Source organism: Oryzias melastigma, linkage group LG17 (assembly GCF_002922805.2).
Source record: "Oryzias melastigma strain HK-1 linkage group LG17, ASM292280v2, whole genome shotgun sequence".
NCBI classification, from domain to species: domain Eukaryota; kingdom Metazoa; phylum Chordata; class Actinopteri; order Beloniformes; family Adrianichthyidae; genus Oryzias; species Oryzias melastigma.
Window position 1 is genome coordinate 352,811 of NC_050528.1, and position 6,951 is coordinate 359,761.

Genomic DNA, 6,951 nt, shown 5'->3' on the forward strand with positions numbered 1-6,951 from the left:
CCCCCCCCCCCCCCCCGCTCAAGTGGTTAGGAAGGTGAAACATAAGTGCCTGTAGGACCTCCATACAAACTACACTCTGATTGTCTCATTTCTAACATTCAGGCTGCAGTAAGAGCGTGCACGTATCACGTGAACAATGCTAAGGGGATCCTTATTCAATCTGCAGGATTTGGGGGTGGAGTTAAAAACATGAAAATCTATGTGACGCACCTGCGTCTCGCCTACTTCCCCCTTACTGTTGTAGAAGTGTTCACCACGACCTGTCGCCCGCAGCACGCCCATAGATAAAACAAACATTTTCTCTCAATGGTTTACTGAGCGGTCTGTGACCTTCATCTTTCCTGAAGGTCACACGTGTGACCCGCACGGGTTTGACCTTTTTTACCTGTAAGACAGCTAGAACTAAGACGAGTCTGATCCTGTCTAATCCTGTCAGACCAGTCTGATCCTGTCTGACCGGTCTGATCCTGTCAGATCATGTCAGACCAGTTTGATCATGTCAGACCAGTCTGATCCTGTCAGATCAGTCTGATCCTGTCTGACCAGTCTGATCCTGTCTGATCCTGTCAGACAGTCTGATCCTGTCAGACCAGTCTGATCCTGTCTGACCGGTCTGATCCTGTCAGACCAGTTTGATCCTGTCAGACCAGTTTGATCATGTCAGACCAGTTTGATACGTTCTGATCCTGTCTGATCCTGTCAGACCAGTCTGATCCTGTCAGATCAGTCTGATCCGGTCTGACCAGTCTGATCCTGTCTGATCCTGTCAGACAGTCTGATCCTGTCAGACCATTCTGATCCTGTCTGATCCTGTCTGATCCTGTCAGACCATTCTGATCCTGTCAGACCAGTCTGATCGTGTCTGACCGGTTTTATCCTGTCAGACCAGTTTGATCCTGTCTGATCCTGTCTGACCAGTCTGATCCTGTCTGATCCTGTCTGACCAATCTGATCCGTTTTGATCCTGTCAGACCAGTCTGATCCTGTCTGATCCTGTCTGACCAATCTGATCCGTTTTGATCCTGTCAGACCAGTCTGATCCTGTCTGATCCTATCTGATTCTGTCAGACCAGTCTGATCCTGTCTGATCCAGTCTGATCCTGTCTGATCCTATCTGATCCTGTCTGACCAGTTTGATCCGTTCTGATCCTGTCTGACCAATCTGATCCATTCTGATCCTGTCAGACCAGTCTGATCCAGTCAGATCCAGTCAGATCCTGTCTGATCCTGTCTGATCCTGTCTGCATTCATTCAGTTTTAAGGTTCGTTTGGAAATATGAACATTTTCTCGGTGATCAGTGGAAACTCGTGTCAGTCGTGTTCATAATCTGGGTTGATGGTTCCGGTTCCTTTGGTTGATGCTGGTTCAGGTCCAGACTAGAACGTTTTCTCCAGGTCTTCAGCCGGATCCAAACCTTTTTATCTCATCACTTCGTGCTCCACCGTTCAGACTCACAGCTGCTGTTGTTCAACTATTTGGCCGCCAAGGAATCATTGGGGGTGTATTGTCTCATCGGAGAAATGATGTCGGGCTTGTGTTGAAGGATAATGGCGAGCAGAATGGCGTTGGCACACCAGAGTGTGGTTAAGTTCTGAGTCATGCCGCAGATTTGCAGGATTAGAGGTAGAACAATGAGGATCCTTCTGGGAGGCAGATAAGCATATTGTGAATAGAGATGGGCAACAGCCGAGCCAGAAACTTCTTCTGGACGGACAGATAAGAGTCAGAGATACGGTCTGAGAAACTGTGAGAACTGAAAAATTAATTAAAGGCGTGAATGTGTAAAATCCCTCTGAAGAAGAGAACGTCTAATTTAAGCTAACAATCTGATGCAGCATCAAAGTCACGCTATCAGTAATTGCAGCAGAAGCCAATAACATTTCCTTTCCCAGCCAATCAGCTGCAGCCGGTGACAATGCTGTGCATGTCCGGATGAGCCGGCGCTCTTCTGTGCTGTAAAATAACTTCTGCAAGCTGCTACCTGGGAATGAGATCCATTCGCCTCCAAATGCATTTCAGCGCCTCCCAAATTACCGGAGCAGCAGCCTACAGACTTGTTTGATGCAATTTGTCATGCCAGCTTCATTTGCCCCATTTAAAGAGGCAATTAGAAAGTGGCTGCACAGGCTAAGCTCTGGGGTAAGTCGCACAGATACAGTTCCCGACCTCCTCGCCGGCGTGCCAGAGGCCGGCTGCTGATCAAGAGCGTGACGTCTCTGCACCCTGAAGGACACTCGACATGCGAGTCCCGGAGGTCTAATCCAGGGATGCTTTCTGCTTCATTACCGTTTCAAAATGCAGAATTACCTGTCAGAGCTCTGCAGGGAGCCGGCGCTGCCAGTGCTGCCACCCCCCAGTAACAAAGGGGACGGCCTCTTAACACTCAGATTGTCATTAAACGAAACTGAAGCTATTTGTAGCTTCATTAATTACAGCCTTCCACACACCACTTCCTCTCTGGAACCAAAGGAAGGTGAAGCAGGACTTCCATTTCTGCTGTACATCAATGTCAGTTTAGGGCTCCAGCCCCCCCCTCCGTGAGGAATACACCATTAACTCGAACAAAAGGGAGGCGCCGGCGTCGCCGTGCGTTCTGTCCCCCTTCGCTTTATGAGAGCGTTTAGGATGTTCCTGTTTCCCTCTGTCTTCCCTGGGGGGGTCAAATGTCTTTATTGTCTTCAGACGGCTAATTCTTCTCCAGAATAAGTCTGCAGAGATGCTGCCGTGGCGTCCTCCTCCCATCATCGTTCGGCTCTAATGGCTGACGGGAACGGACGCTTTCCTGCTCGCTTCGCCTCCGCGCCACGAAAGAAAGCCACAGGATGAAACCATTTCCCGCTTTTCCGAGGCATCCGCTAATGAGCCGCTGAGAATGACCCGCAAACACTGCTCTGTTCTGAGGCTGCTGCGGGCGGCGGGCGGCGCTCTGCTGTCAGCAGCGGCCGTTTGGAGCCTGACGGCGTCTGCAGACACTCCTGCAGCTTTCTGAGCACTCAGAGACTCGTCAGGACAAATGTCACGTTCTGCATGTAATGAAGATCATGAAACATCTTCTTCCATCAGAATGTTTGATTTGTGTCGTTGCTAATCAATGCATTCATCTGCACATAAGGTCTAAATGCTGCTGCAGCGCCGAGGACTTTGCTGGAAAAGGTTTCAGGAAAGTTGCTTCAAAAAACTCTTTAGTTCTGTTTACAGAAAGAGTCATCGCACGCAGCTCCAGAGGTCACGACCCCGAATCCACGAGCAGCGGCGCGTCTGCATCTGATAAGAGACGCTTCTGTTGTGGAAGTAGCAGCTCATTACTCTGAGAGCCTCACACTTCCTCTGGGTGCAGATGTGAAGGTCTCGCCGTCGGACATCCAGAAGCACCGAGTCCAGGAGACGTTTTCACACGGATGACGCGTTCAGTGATGACTGACCAACGCCGCGCGGCGCTTTCATCAATCACCGTTCAGGACAGGAGAACAGCAGCTGACGGGACGGCGACGTTTAACTTCTGTCGTCATCTGAGGATGCAGAACAAACCTTCTCAAATCCAACCATCACTTTATACAAGAGACTTTTATTGGTCGGTTCCTTACGGTTCTTCACCTCTGAACCACAAAGATCCTCTCATCCTTACAACCGTTAATCTGGAAAAAAAAACAGTTGTAACTAGAAAAGTTGCATTCCCTGCAATAATTCTAGTGTGAAAGCTTTCTGCTGGAAGTAGTCGCTGAAGATGCTGAAGCTTTTGGCTGAAAATAGTGACGCAATTTACTTTAGCTGCTGAAGGGATTTGGTAAAAGACTGGTAAAATGTTAACAAAGAACTATGAAAGAGCACTGAAGTTGAAATAAATGTACTCATAATTTGTAGTACAATTGTTTAAAAATCCATAATATATATCAATTAAAAAACATATTTAGTGTGTTGCTAGAATATGATTTAAACTCTAAATTAGTCCAAAAATCCTCAGTAGATTCCAAATTAGCCAAAAACATTAGCATGTTGCTAAAATATTAGCCAAACTCAATTTTTTTTAATTAGTATAAAGATGAAAACATAACTATAAATATATTTAAAGGTTTGTTTCTAATCTTCTTTAAATGCAGAATTTGAAGACTCAGTCATGTCCTATGGGGGATACTTTGCTCAATATTTCAAAAACTATAAAGTTTATAAATACCAAAAATAAAAGTAGTATTAAAGTAGTAAATCTTTTTACGTGGTGAAAAACCAACATTTTCTCATTTATTTGTTTAGGTTTTGTAAAATGTTACTCATATTTATGTGAAAAACTGATGGAGATTCGTGTTGATCCCACATATTCACATGCTACCACGATGAGTGTATTCCTCTGTACATCTTTATATGTTCCACCTTCGTCTGAGGCTGAATATCGTCGGTCACTCGTAGTGGAGTTGAGGCTAAAGCCCCGTTTGCTCTCACGATCCAAAGAAATCAGTTCTCTGGATTTGGCCCCTCCCCTGGGGGAGCGGCGAGCTGCAGACACAAGTGGTTTAACACTGATCCTCCGAGTCCATGTGGCCAAAGCAAATGCTGGCCTCGAGGCCTGGAGTTACCCCTCCCTGATCTAGGCTGGAGGTCTAGAATCAGAACACGGAGCCTTTCTGTCAGAACTCTCAGCACCAGCATCCTCTGAACTTCCATCTGAACCGAGACGTCCGACCACCACCGAGGAGCTGAAGAGTCGGAGCTGCTCAGGTCCAAGTCGTGTCGTTGACGCTGGATGATGTCCATACAGAAACCCAAACCTGCTGAAGTTCTGTGTAATTGCTGTTTTCAGAGTCCAGTTAACGGGCTGCGACTAACACTTGGCCTGAGAGCTTGCCGTCCGTCTCTGACAGCCGGTCCTGGCTCTCCGGCTGAACCCGCGCCTCCTTCGCCTCCCCAGCTTCTGCAGCAATTTCCCGCTTTGATATTTGCTATCTGGCTCCATCTTTTGAAGGCAGTGATTGAAGGTGAAGGGTTGAATATTACAGACTGACATTTCTCTGTCATCTGACATGAAAGGTGTTCTGGTGCAGCCCCCCCCCCCCCATGGAAAAGCTTTTTCAGACGTTTCTGTCTGAAATCTATCACCTTCAACGGATCGATGCCGCTGAAAACGGTAAGTCCTGCATGTCTTGTTGGTCTGGCGAGCTGATCGTGGATCTCCATGTTGATCTCGGGGGGGTCCTTGCTGGGGGGGCAGAGGAGCCTGCCTGAGCGAGCCTGTGGAGCTTTAACGAGCCGCTCCATTGCTCTTGTCACCTTCATCTAGTGCAACCTGCTCATTACATCTCTGCTGCCTCGGCCCCCCTCCCTTTAATCCGACACTAAACTACAGCTGACCCCCCCGGGCTTTCCTCCGCTTGACGCTCCAGATTTGTGTCTTGTCATCTAAAATGGAGATGTATGGCCCCGGGCTGCGGCCTGGACGGAGGCTTGACATGTTGCAGGGTCTCAGGTGTCAGGACCCATTTCCCGGCCAGGGCCCCCCCCCAACAAGATTAGGTCCATTTATCTGGTTCCAGATTGCTCTAACCCCATTTCAGCTGTCATTTACTGCCTGAGTGGGTCATTAGTCCGACATCTGTTTTGTTTTGTGCCAGCCGGGCCCGTGGCTGGGGGGGGGGGTGTCCAGGCGCACATACCCACGCGTACGCCGTCATTCTCAGGAGGCGGAGCCAGAGACGGCGTCGGCCTCTGCAGACGACCTCTTCCTGCTTCATTCAGGAGGGAAACGAGCGTCTGAAGCTGCAGTTTCAGCCTTCAGTCCATCTCCGGTTTGAGCTCATGAAATCCGTCGATTGATCCTCAGAGGATCACGTCAATCACATGAAGTTTCTGGACATAATCTGAATTCCTCCTTTTTTCCTAAATTAATTCAGTTAATTTTTCTCCAACTTCAGAATAACTCCTGTCAGCACTGGATTCATTTTATACTCATCCATTATATAAGATTTAACTGTAACGTCATTTTAAAACATGTCAAAGTTTTAAAGAAATTAGAAGTAGCTCCATGTATAAAATCATTTGAGTGTAAATTGATATAAACTGAGACATGCCGGACATTATTTCTCATTTCTCTGTAAAGAAATTCTCTAAATGTTCTTTGACTTTATTACAGTCAGACGGGATTTTCAAAGAAACGTTTTGATTGAACTTTAGTTTTTTAGAGACATCTTGAAGTTTTCTTTTGATGTTTTTAATCCACGAATACCTGAAAATCATCTGAAAACCGCCCCGTTCCCGGGCTTCCTGTTCCCAGGCTTCCCATTCCCGGGCTTCCCGTTCCCGGGCTTCCCGTTCCCGGGCTTCCCGTTCCCAGACTTCCCGTTTCCGGACTTCCCATTCCTGGGCTTCCCGTTCCCGGGCTTCCTGTTCCCAGGCTTCCCGTTCCCAGACTTCCCGTTCCCGGGCTTCCCGTTCCCAGACTTCCCGTTCCCGGACTTCCCATTCCTGGGCTTCCCGTTCCCGGGCTTCCTGTTCCCGGGCTTCCCGTTCCCAGACTTCCCGTTCCCAGACTTCCTGTTCCCGGACTTCCCGTTCCCAGACTTCCCGTTCCCGGGCTTCCTGTTCCCAGGCTTCCCGTTCCCGGGCTTCCCGTTCCCAGGCTTCCCGCTCAGTCACTACAGACGGCACCTTTCTCATTAATCTGACAGGAGTGTCTCTGCTGGGATAACAGCGAACGCCGTCTGCAAAGATCAAAGAATAATCGCCTTAAAACCAGCAATTAGCTCACCTTGTGGCTGAAACGCCGCCGCGCTGCCAGGAAATCTCTTTTATTCAAGTCAAGTTGTTGACAAAGCGATTAGCTGCTGGCGTGACCAACAAACAAACAATTAGACTCCAGTGGGAACAGGCACGATGAATCCCAAACAAATTTACAGGCGGATTGATGAGCGTCGGAGGGAAAGGCGGGGAGTTAATCCACGCTCTTCTATGAACGCCACTCGACT